The sequence below is a fragment of the Chiloscyllium plagiosum genome, chromosome 5, assembly GCF_004010195.1.
Source record: "Chiloscyllium plagiosum isolate BGI_BamShark_2017 chromosome 5, ASM401019v2, whole genome shotgun sequence".
Classification (NCBI taxonomy): Eukaryota; Metazoa; Chordata; class Chondrichthyes; order Orectolobiformes; family Hemiscylliidae; genus Chiloscyllium; species Chiloscyllium plagiosum.
This window is the reverse complement of record NC_057714.1, coordinates 64,572,406-64,584,236: the sequence shown is the minus strand read 5'-3', so window position 1 is coordinate 64,584,236 and position 11,831 is coordinate 64,572,406.

Here is an 11,831-nt window from a genome sequence, read left to right as displayed (position 1 = left end):
GGTCCGAAAGCTGTTGATCTTCCAGCTGAAGGAGTTGACTCCGACTGAGTGCTGCAGACTGGCACATTCCAAGGTCCAGGACTACGTGTTGAGGGACGCGCTGAAGCTTGGGGCAGCTGCCGCCAAGGCGCGGTGGGGAAAGACCACCGTGTAACATCTGCCTGCCTAATGAAGAACAGGGGGCCCACGCAGTCATTTGGGCTCCGCTGGCGTCTGAGCTCAATGTAATCGCACTAACCTGTGAATATGAATGATTACCCTGTTTCGATACGCAAAGAAATGGAATGTTTACAGAATGATGACATGTCCAATTGTATAGATTAAATATATATATGAATAAAGTATATTTTTGAAATTAAAAAAAAAAAATCCTTGCCACCCTCATCCTGATGGCCACTTTTGTGTGTGGCTGCATCAAGCTGTGCGTGGATCCCTGGTACACAAACACCAAGTGTCACTATGTACTGAGGTTCTACCTGTCCCCTGGTGTTGCGAAGGATGGTCCTGGCCTTGCTGCCGTGGAACGCTCCGAGTAGTTGGACTGTTCCGTATCACCTGTCCTTTGCGGAGAAGTTTATGAAGAAAAACACCTTTGACCACAAGTCCATCCGGAAGTGGTCAGCACATAGTGTCCTTGAGACCCTTCGGGAAAAGGAGAGGGTGGATACTATCGAGCGGTTCCCTGAGCAGTCTGTCAAAGCCATTTGGCAGAATGCCTCATCGCCAGAACATTCCAACAAGCACCAAGACATGGCTTGGCTGGTGGTGAGAAGGGCTCTGCCTGTGAGATCCTTTATGCACGCCCGGACTCTCAGCCGCACCGCACGCTGCCCTCGAAGCGGCTGCGGGGGGGATGAGACTGTCACGCACCTCCTTCTGGAATGTGCCTACGCAGAAGAAGTCTGGAGAGGAATGCAGTGGTGTTTGTCGAGGTTTGTCCCGAGCAGCGCTGTGACGCGGGACTCCGTGCTCTACGGCCTGTTCCCCGGGACACACACCGAAACGAACATCAACTGTGCCTGGATGATCATCAACTCGGTGAAGGACGCTCTCTGGGCGGTCCGAAACTTGTTGATCTTCCAGCTGAAGGTGGGCGGTCCGAAACTTGTTGATCTTCCAGCTGAAGGAGTTGAACCCAAATGAGTGTCGCAGACTGGCACATTCCAAGGTCCAGGACTATGTGTTGAGGGACACGCTGAAGCTTGGGGCAGCTGCCACCAAGGCGCGGTGGGGCAAGACCACTGTGTAACATCTGCTTGCCTAATGAAGAACAGGGAGCCCACGCAGTCATTTGGGCTCTGCTGACACCTCAGCTAAAAATGTAATCGTACAGACCTGTAAATAGGAATGATTACTCTGTTTTTGGTAAGCAAACAAATGGAATGTTTACATATGTATGGCATGTCCAATTGTATAGATCATCAAAGTATTTTATGAATAAAGTATATTTTTGAAATATAAAAAAAATGTCACGTCCTTCAGGCCACTTGGTGGTGGACTGCAAGAAGGATGGCCCCCCGACCAAAGAATGCAAGGAGGCCAAGAACTGTAATTTGTGTGGGGAGGTGGGCCACGTGTACAAGGCCTGAAAAAGATGAGGGGCTGCCACCTATGTGAAGATGGCCAGGGGTGGGCCACAAAAAGCACCACTAACCAGCAAGGGAATGGGATCTGGGGGCACGCGAAAGGAAGGACAGGCCGGAGCAGAGCAGGTGTCAGCTACTGGACAGGTACAACTGCTGAGCGAAGCTCCGACAGGAGAGGAGGAGGAGAAGGAAAAGAAGGAGGCACAGGAATGGATCCCGGTACAAAACAAGAGGAAGAAAACCAGCCAGGCTGCCGAGACCCCCCAGAAAAGGGGAAAAGGCAGCTGCACGGGGAAGACACAAACAGCTCTTCGGAGGATGAGGACGGGCGCAAGGAGGGTCGTCACCAAAAGAAGAAGCAGAGCGCTGTGGGGAGAAAGGAGGGCAGCACCTGCCAACCAAGGGACGAATCTCCTGAGACAATGGGAAACGACCACCCCCCCACCAGGTGAAAGCCAGTTGTACAGATCATCAAAGTATTTTATGAATAAAGTGTATTTTTGAAATAAAAAAGAAAAAAAATTTGAAGGATGTCATGTCCAGAGTCCTGATGGAAATGGTCAAAGATGCCAAACTGCACGATGTCTTCAGCACCCCTGTAGACAGAGCGCAACGTAGATACACCTGGTCATGGGCAGACAGGTCTATCCGCTTAAGGATAGATTACCTGTTTGTGTCCTGAACGCTCTTGGTCAGATCCACCGACGTCAAGCCGGTGTTCTTCTCTGACCACTGTCACCTACAGGATGAGCAGTGGGCTGGTAAGGGAACGTGGAAGCTGAACACAAAGCTGTTGACGCCGGGAAACATCGAGGAGCTCAAGAGGGACTACGCAGGCTGGAGAACTGTGAAGCCCCTCTTTGAGTCCCCAGCGGACTGGTGGGAAACAGTAAAAGGGAGCATCAAGAGGTTCTTCATCCTCAAAGGTGTTCAGGAGGTGAGAGAGAGGAGGGGAAAACTGTCCCAGCTCCAGAAAAGTATGCAGAATCTACTCCTGCTGCAGATGATGGGGGTTGATGTCACGGAGTACATCAAGGAGGTGAAGGGCCAGAAAGCCTCGCTCTTTGCCTCAGAGGCCTCCAAGATATTCTTCCGGTCCAGGGTCCGCTCGGTGGAGCAGGACGAGACGTGCTCACGTTTCTTCTTCCAGAAGGTGCACAGAGAGCACCACGCTCAGCAGCCTGAAGGGAGAAGATGGCTCGACATCATGACATCATGACATCATCTCAGGCAGCGCGGCCTCCCAGTCGTTCCTGTCCTCTATCACGGAGGTCTTAGACGACAGAACACGGGAGAGGCTGGACCAGCCGCTATCTCTGGATGAGCTGACCAAGGCCCTCGAGTCCTTTGAAAAGAATAAAACTCCCGGAAGCGAATGCTTACCAGTCAAGCTCTATTCTGCTCTGTGGGACTTGATTGGCCAGGACCTGCTGGAGGTGTATGTCAGTATGCTTCTGGCAGGTACCATAAGTGAATCCATGAGGAAAGGCATCATCATCCTCATCTACAAGCGGAAGGGGGAGAGGGAGGAACTCAGAAATTGGAGACCAATCTCACTATTGAATGCCAATTACAAACTTCTGTCAAAGGTAATCACCAACTGGGTCAGGTCTGCTCTGAGGTCGTTGATCCACCCTGACCAAACCTGTGCTGTACCGGGCAGGAAGATTGCTGAGAGTCTCGCACTCCTCAGGGATACGATCGCCTATGTGCAGGACAGAGGGTTGGACACCTGCCTGATCAGCCTGGACCAGGAGAAAGCCTTTGACAGGATATCACACACATATATGAGGGATGTCCTCTCCAAAATGGGCTTTGGGGAGGGAATCTGCAATTGGATCAGACTGCTCTACACCAACATTGTCAGTCGCAATCAATGGGTGGGAATCAGATAGCTTCCCAGTCAGATCTGGAGTCAGGCAGGGCTGCCCTCTCTCTCCTGCCTTGTTTGTGTGCTGCATAGAGCCATTTGCCAAGTCCATCAGGAAGGATGTGAGCCTGAGAGGGGTGACTATACCTGGCAGTGGGGGCCTGCAGGTTAAGGCCTCCCTGTACATGGATGACGTCACCGTTTTCTGCTCAGATCTGCTTGTCCGTGCACAGACTCATGTGCATATGTGACCAGTTCGAATGGGCCTCGGGGGCCACGGTAAACCGAGGCAAGAGCGAGGCCATGCTGTTTAGGAACTGGGCCGACCAATCCCCGATCCTCTTCACCGTCAGGACCGACCACTTGAAGGTGCTGGGTATTTGATTCGGAGGTGCTAGGGCGTGTGCCAGGTCTTGGGAGGTGCGTAACAGCAAAGTGAGGCAGAAACTGGGCAGATGGAAGCTACGGTCACTTCCATCGCGGGAATAATCCTGGTCATCAGGTGTGAGGCACTGTTATTGCTGTTATATGTGGCACAGGTCTGGCCTATTCCCAGAACCTGTGTCGCTGCAGTCACCCGGGCCATCTTCCAATTTATATGGAGATCAAAGATGGACCGGGTCCGAAAAGACTCGATGTATAAAGATCTGGGCAACGGGGGAAAAAATACACCCAATACCACCCTCACCCTGACGGCCACCTTTGTGTGTGGCTGCATCAACTGTGCATGGATCCCTGGTACGCAAACACCAAGTATCACTGCGTACTAAGGTTCTACCTGTCCCCGGTGTTGCGAAGGATGGGCCTGGCCTCGCTGCCATGGAACTCTCCGAGTAGTTGGACTGTTCCGTATCACCTGTCCTTCGTGAAGAAGTTTATGAAGAAAAACACCTTTGACCACAAGTCCATCAGGAAGTGGTCAGCACGTAGTGTCCTTGAGACCCTTCGGGAAAAGGAGAGGGTGGATCCTATCGAGCAGTTCCCTGAGCAGACTGTCAAAGCCATTTGGCAGAATGCCTCATCACCAGAACGTTCCAACAAGCACCAAGACATGGCTTGGCTGGTGGTGAGAAGGGCTCTGCCTGTGAGATCCTTTATGCACGCCCGGACTCTCTACCGCACCGCACGCTGCCCTTAAAGTGGCTGCAGGGGGTACGAGTCTGTCACACACCTCCTTCTGGAATGTGCCTATGCAGAAGAAGTCTGGAGAGGAAAGCAGGGTGTTTGTCGAGGTTCGTCCCGAGCAGCGCCGTGACACGGGACTCCGTGCTCTACGGTCTGTTCCCCAGGACGCACACCGAGACGAACATCAACTGAGCTTAGAGGATCATCAACTCGGTGAAGGACGCTCTTTGGGCGATCCGAAACCTGTTGACCTTCCAGCTGAAGGAGTTGACCCCAACTGAGTGTTGCAGACTGGCACACTCCAAGGTCCAGGACTATGTGTTGAGGGATGCGCTGAAGCTTGCGGCAGCTGCTGCCAAGGCATGGTGGGTAAAGCCCACCGTGTAACATCTGCCTGCCTAAGAAGAACAGGGAGCCCACGCAGTCATTTGGGCTCTGCTGACACCTCAGATAAATATATGGATATATGATTGATAAATGTACAGACCTGTACATACAAATGATAAATTCTGATTTCTGTATGCAAAGAAATGGAATGTTTCCGTATGTATGGCATGACCAACTGTACAGACCATCAAAGTAATTTATGAATAAAGAATATTTTCAAAATTTAAAAAAATCAAAGAAGATAGAAGCTGCCGCCAAGGCGCGGTGGGGAAAGACCACCTTGTAATGTCTGCCTGCACAGGGGGCCGATGCTGTAAGGGGGCTCCGCTAAGCCCCCAGCTAAATATGTGGATAGGAATCATACAGACCGGTATATATGAATGACTACTCTGTCTCTATATACAAAGGAATGGAATGATTACGTATGTGTGGCATGACCAATTGTACAGATCCTCAAAATATTTTATGAATAAAAGTATAGTTTTGAAATTAAAAAAAAAATCAAAGAAGATAGAGATTAATTGGGAAAGACCACCAAACATCAAGGTTTTCAGTACATTTGAGTATATTCACTTACTTGCTCCCTTAAGATATTATTCACACTTAATGTCACATGGCAAGCTTTTGTCAGATAATCAATATTGAAAAAGATGCAGTCTATGGAATCAATGGAGCAGAAAACTCAAAAAAGGATCATGCCGTAAGGCCAAGTGAAATAGGGATTGATAGGAACGGTGAGGGGAGTAACAAATTAAAAATATTATATATGAATGCACGAAGCATCAGAAATAAGGTAGATGAGCTTGAGGCTCATTTGGATATTGGCAGTTATGATGTTGTGGGGATAGCTGAGATGTGGCTTCAAGTGGACAGGGCCTGGGAAATTAATATTCAAGCCTATACGTGCTATCGTAAGGACAGACTGACTGGCAGAGGGATGGGGTGGCCCTGTTGGTAAGGAATGATATTCAGTCCCTTGCATGGGGGGACTTAGAATAAGGGGATGTAGAGTCAGTATGGATAGAGTTGAGAAATTCTAAGGGTAGAAAGACCCTAATTGGAGTTATCTACAGGCCCCCAAACTGTAGCCTGGATGTAGTGTGTAAGTTGAATAAGGAGTTGAAATTGGCCTATCGCAAAAATATTGCTACAGTTGTTATGGGGGATTTCAACATGCAGGAAGACTGGGAGAATCAGGATGGTACTGGACCCCAAGAAAGGGAATTTGTGGACTGCCTCCGAGATGGATTCTTAGAATAACTTGTACTGGAGCCTACCAGGGAGAAGGCAATTCTCTGTGCAATGAACCGGATTTGATCAGGGACTTCGAAGTAAAGGAGCCATTAGAAGGTAGTGACCACAATACAATAAGCTTTAATCTGCAGTTTGAAAGGGAGAGGGTAGAATCAGAAGTGACAATCTTTCAGTTGAATAAGGGGAACTATGGAGCTATGAGGGAGGAGCTGGCCAAAGTTCAATGGTGCAATACCCTAGCAGGGATGGCAATGGAACAACAATGGCAGGTATTTCTGGGTATAATGCAGAAGATGCAGGATCAGTTCATTCCAAAAAGGAAGAAAGATCCTAAGGGGAGGCAGGGGTGGCCGTGGCTGATGAGGGAAGTTAAAGACCATATAAAGACAAAAGGGAAAAAGTATAACATGGCAAAGATGAGTTGGAAATCAGAGGACTGGGAAGCTTTTAAAGAACAACAGAGGATAACTAAAAAGAAAATACACAAAGAAAAAATAAGGCACGAAGGTAAACTGGCCAAAAATATAAAGGAGGACAGTAAAGGCTTTTTTAGGGGGTATGAGAAAAGTAAAAAAATGGTTAAGACTAAAATTGGGCCCTTGAAGACAGAAACGGGTGAATTTATTACGGGAAACAAAGAAATGGCAGAAGAGTTGAATTGGTACTTTAGATCTGTCGTCACTGGGGAAGACACGAGCAATCTCCCAGATGTAATTGTGGCTGAAGGACCTGAACTGAAGGCAATTTATATTAGGCAGGAAATGGTGTTGGAGAGACTGTTAGGTCTGAAGGCTGATAAGTCCCCGGGACCTGATGGTCTGCATCCCAGGGTACTGAAGGAGGTGGCTCTAGAAATCGTAGATGCATTGGTGATCATTTTCCAATGTTCTATAGATTCAGGATCAGTGCCTGCGGATTGGAGGGTGGCTAATGTTGTCCCACTTTTTAAGAAAGGAGGGAAAGAGAAAACAGAGAATTATAGACCAGTTAGTCTGGCCTCAGTGCTGGGAAAAATGCTGGAGTCAATTATAAAGGATGAAATTACAACACATCTGGATAGCAGTAACAGGATAGGACACAGTCAGCATGGATTTATGAAGGGGAAATCATGCTTGACTAATCTTCTGGAATTTTTTGAGGGTGTAACTCTGAAGATGGACAAGAGAGATCCAGTGAATGTAATATATCTGGACTTTCAGAAAGCCTTTGATAAAGTCCCACATAGGAGGTTAGTGAGCAAAATTAGGGCACATGGTATTAGGGGAAAAATACTGACATTGAAAATTGGTTGGCTGACAGGAAACAAAGAGTAGTGATAAACGGCTCCCTTTTGGAATGATGACCAGTGGTGTGCTGCAGGGATCAGTGCTGGGACCGCAGGTTTTTACAATGTACATTAATGATATAGATGAAGGTATTAAAAGTAATATTAGCAAATTTGCTGATGACACAAAGCTGGGTGGCAGGGTGAAATGTGAGGAGGATGTTATGAGAATACAGGGTGACCTGGTAGGCTAGGTGAGGGGATGGATGCATGGCAGATGCAGTTTAATGTGGATAAATGTGTGGTTATCCACTTTGGTGGCAAGTGGCAAGAACAGGAAGGCAGATTACTATCTAAATGGAGTCAAGTTAGGTAAAGAGGCAGTACAACGAGATCTAGATGTTCTTGTATATCAGTCAATGAAAGCAAGCATGCAGGTACAGCAGGCAGTGAAGAAAGCTAGTAACATTCTGGCCTTCATGACAAGAGGAATTGAGTATAGAAGCAAAGAGATCCTTCTGCAGCTGTACAGGGCCCTGGTGAGACCGCACCTGGAATATTGTGCGCAGTTTTGGTCTCCAAATTAGAGGAAAGACATTCTGGCTATTGAGGGAGTACAGCCTAGGTTTACGAGATCAATTCCCGGAATGGCAGGACTATCTTACGCTAAAAGATTGGACCGACTGCGCTTGTATACGCTTGAATTTAGAAGGCTGAGCATGGATCTGATTGAGACGTATAAGATTATTAAAGGATTGGACACTCTGGAGGCTGGAAGCATGTTTCCACTGATGGGTGAGTCCCGAGCCAGAGGACACAATTTAAAAATAAGGGGTAGGCCACTTAGAACAGAGTTGAGGAGCAACTTCTTCACCCAGAGAGTGGTGAGTGTGTGGAATGCTCTGTCCCAGAAGGCTGTGGAGGCCAAGGCTCTGGATACTTTCAAGAAAGAGTTGGATAGAGCTCTTAAGGATAGTGGAATCAAGAGTTATGGGGATAAGGCAGGAACAGGATACTGATTGAGGATGATCAGCCATGATCATAATGAATGGTGGTGCTGGCTCGAAGGGCAGAATGGCCTACTCCTGCAACTACTGTCTATTGTTTAACCAATCGGCCTCCTCACTTTCTTCAGGAGTGTATATGAACGTACATATGAATTAGGATCAGAGGTAAGCTATTCAGCCCCTCTTGCATGGCTAGCCATTTGATAAGAGAAAGTGAGGACTGCAGATGTTGGAGATCAGAGTCGAGAGTGTGGTGCTGGAAAAGCACAGCAGGTCAGGCAGCATTCGTGGAGCAGGAGAATCGATGTTTCAAGCTGACCGAAACATCGATTCTCCTGCTCCTCGGATGCTACCTGACCTGCTGTGCCTTTCCAGCACCACACTCTCACCATTTGATAAGATCATAGCTGATATGATTACTGTCCATCCCTGAAAATCTTTCACTGCTTCAGCTCTTTGCCATCGGAAACAATGTCAGGACCTGGTGACTTGCAGCATCTTGAATCATTGACTCTTTACTGTGTAGGTTACGCCGTTACATATCTTCCAGAGAATGCATTTTGTGAATTCTAGGAATAGCAATGTACAGAGTATGAGTGAGGAGCAGCAGATGGTGGTTGTAGCTGAAGAGCAGAAACCCATTGCCTGGCTTGTGTTCTTCCCCAGCTGCTGAGCTTTTCGATTCAAATCTTGCATGGTCTGAGCATATCCGAGTTTCAGTTTCCAAAACGACATGACTCTGTCAAAGCTTCTTCAGCAAAGTGAAGCCTTCAAAGGCAGTTTATGTCAGATATTCCAAGGTGGGGAAAGAAGCAAAAAAGCTTGCATTTCTATAGCGCCTTGAGGGCCCACAGACATCCCAACGTGCCTTCCACTGAAGGATTGTTTGAAAATCAGAGACTGTGTTGATCTCGGAAAGGTAAGTACACCTCTACCTTTGACTCATGAGCAATGACAATAGTTGGCAGTTCATCCCCTGTGTAGTACTATTTGTGTTCATTCACAGCTCCCTTCTCAGCAAAGCAGAAATGCTGAGATTCTGATTAAATTCACACATTGAGGAGCATGACGGCAGTAACCGAAAATATCAAATATTAAACTTTTGTGTTTGAAACATCAAAAATACCCATGCAAAAGAACTTTCAGAACAGCTAACGCCATAAATCTACATTTAAATGGCATCTTCAACATTTGGGAAATTGAAATCGTCTGCACCCTTATAAATATTAATTTTCTGTTGCTATATAAAGTTACTTGCTGCAACATCCACAGAGACACTTTATGGATTCATGGGGGACAATCATGAGAAATTGTCAGTATATTTATGTACGCCTTATTTAAACATGGGAATGAAGCTCTCAGTATTTTTGAAAGCACTTAATCTGCATATTTACCCTATTCTTCCCTCTGCCCAGTCTCAGTAAGTTCATTTTGTCTGGAGACTTATAATTGGGTCTTCCACAGTTTCTCAACTCCCCTTTCCGCACCAGCGCTAATTGAAAAAAACTAACTTTGTCACATGTTTTCAGCATATCTGTGATAAATTATTATAGAAACTCTACTGTGTGGAAGCAGACCATTCAACCTATCAAGTCCATACTGATCTTCTGAAGAGCATCCCATCCAGACCCACCCCCTACCCTATCCCTGCATTTCCCAAGGATAGTCTATTCAGCCTGCACACTTTCCCATAGCCGATGCACCTCACCTACATATCCCTGGACACTATGGGCAATTTCCCATTGCCAATCCATCTAACGTACACACCTTTGGACTGTGGGAGGAAATGCACTCAGACACAGAGAGAATGTGCAAGCTCCACACAGACAGTCACCCAAGGCTGGCATCAAACCCATGTCACTGGTACCGTGAGGCAGCAATGCTGACCACTGAACGATGCCACTCCAGGAAATAGTGCATAAAACCTCCAGCTCCTTTTCCTATCAAAACATCTTTTTAAAACTTCCCTTGTGTGAAAGACAAAAGAGAAAAGGATCAGTTTGTTAATATGAGTATATAGAAAATCAGCATAAAATAAAAAATTTAGTTAAATACTGTTGTTACACTCAATTGCTTACTGGTACAGCAAAGATGAAAATTTGCCCCATTGAACATAAAAGGAAGAAACATTGATCTCAAATCTTGGTTCTACTTGTGCAGCACATTTGAATTGGGTGTGAATGTGTAATAATCACAGTTACTAGAGAAAGGCAGGTCATGCCTAACAAATTTATTGGAACTCTTCCAGCATGTAACAAGAGTTAGTTGGTGAACATAAGGTGGTAGAAATGATAAAACTTGACTTTCAGAAAGCCTGATAAGGTCCTTAGAGAAGACTGAGAGCTTATGGAAAAGCTGCTATTATATTCTGAATTGTATGATTTATTGATTGCCTAAATGAAAGGGCAGAATTTCATCAGAAGGTTCAGCTCCCAAGGGCAGGACAGGAAGTGGGCACCACTTCCGCTGATGTGTTACATGTGCATTCTGAAAGCAAATATTAAGTACACGCTGTGGGCATGTGTCCCATGTGAAATCACAGATGGATGATCACTCCAGGAATCTGGTAGGTAAAAACAATGACTGCAGATGCTGGAAACCAGATTCTGGATCAGTGGTGCTGGAAGAGCACAGCAATTCAGGCAGCATCCGACGAGAAGCAAAATCGACGTTTCGGGCAAAAGCCCTTCATCAGGAATAAAGGCAGAGAGCCTGAAGCATGGAGAGATAAGCTAGAGGAGGGTGGGGGTGGGGAGAAAGTAGCATAGAGTACAATAGGTGAGTGGGGGAGGAGATGAAGGTGATAGGTCAGGGAGGACAGGGTGGAGTGGATAGGTGGAAAAGGAGCTAGGCAGGTCGGAAGCAAATATGGCTGTGGTACCGAATTTGTTTCACGACATGTAAGCAAACTCTCAGCAATCTGTCCCCACATCAGCTGCTGGTCGACCAGTAGTAACAAGGCAGTCACAAAAAAAAAATTAAGTACTGAGGGCACAATGGTGGTACAGTAGCTGAGACACAGCACAAATGTATAAGTATCTACAATATATTTTGTCCACTTCACTATTGAGTTCATTATGTGCAATATTGGAATGTTGTCTTTCACTGGGAATATTGCACTGTCTTGCTTCTTGTTTGACTGTTTCTTGCTGAATGAAGGGAGCTGAGGGCCTTCTCAAATTTCATGGCAACAATGTTGTGACGTGTTACAGGTCAGTTTTTATTGGATGGCTCACAATAGCTTTGCCAACTTGAGTGTCCTGTTCACCTGAGGGGAAATCATCTCTTTTCATCCTTGCTGAGAATGGTCCACTGTTTTTAGTATTCTGGGAGGCGGA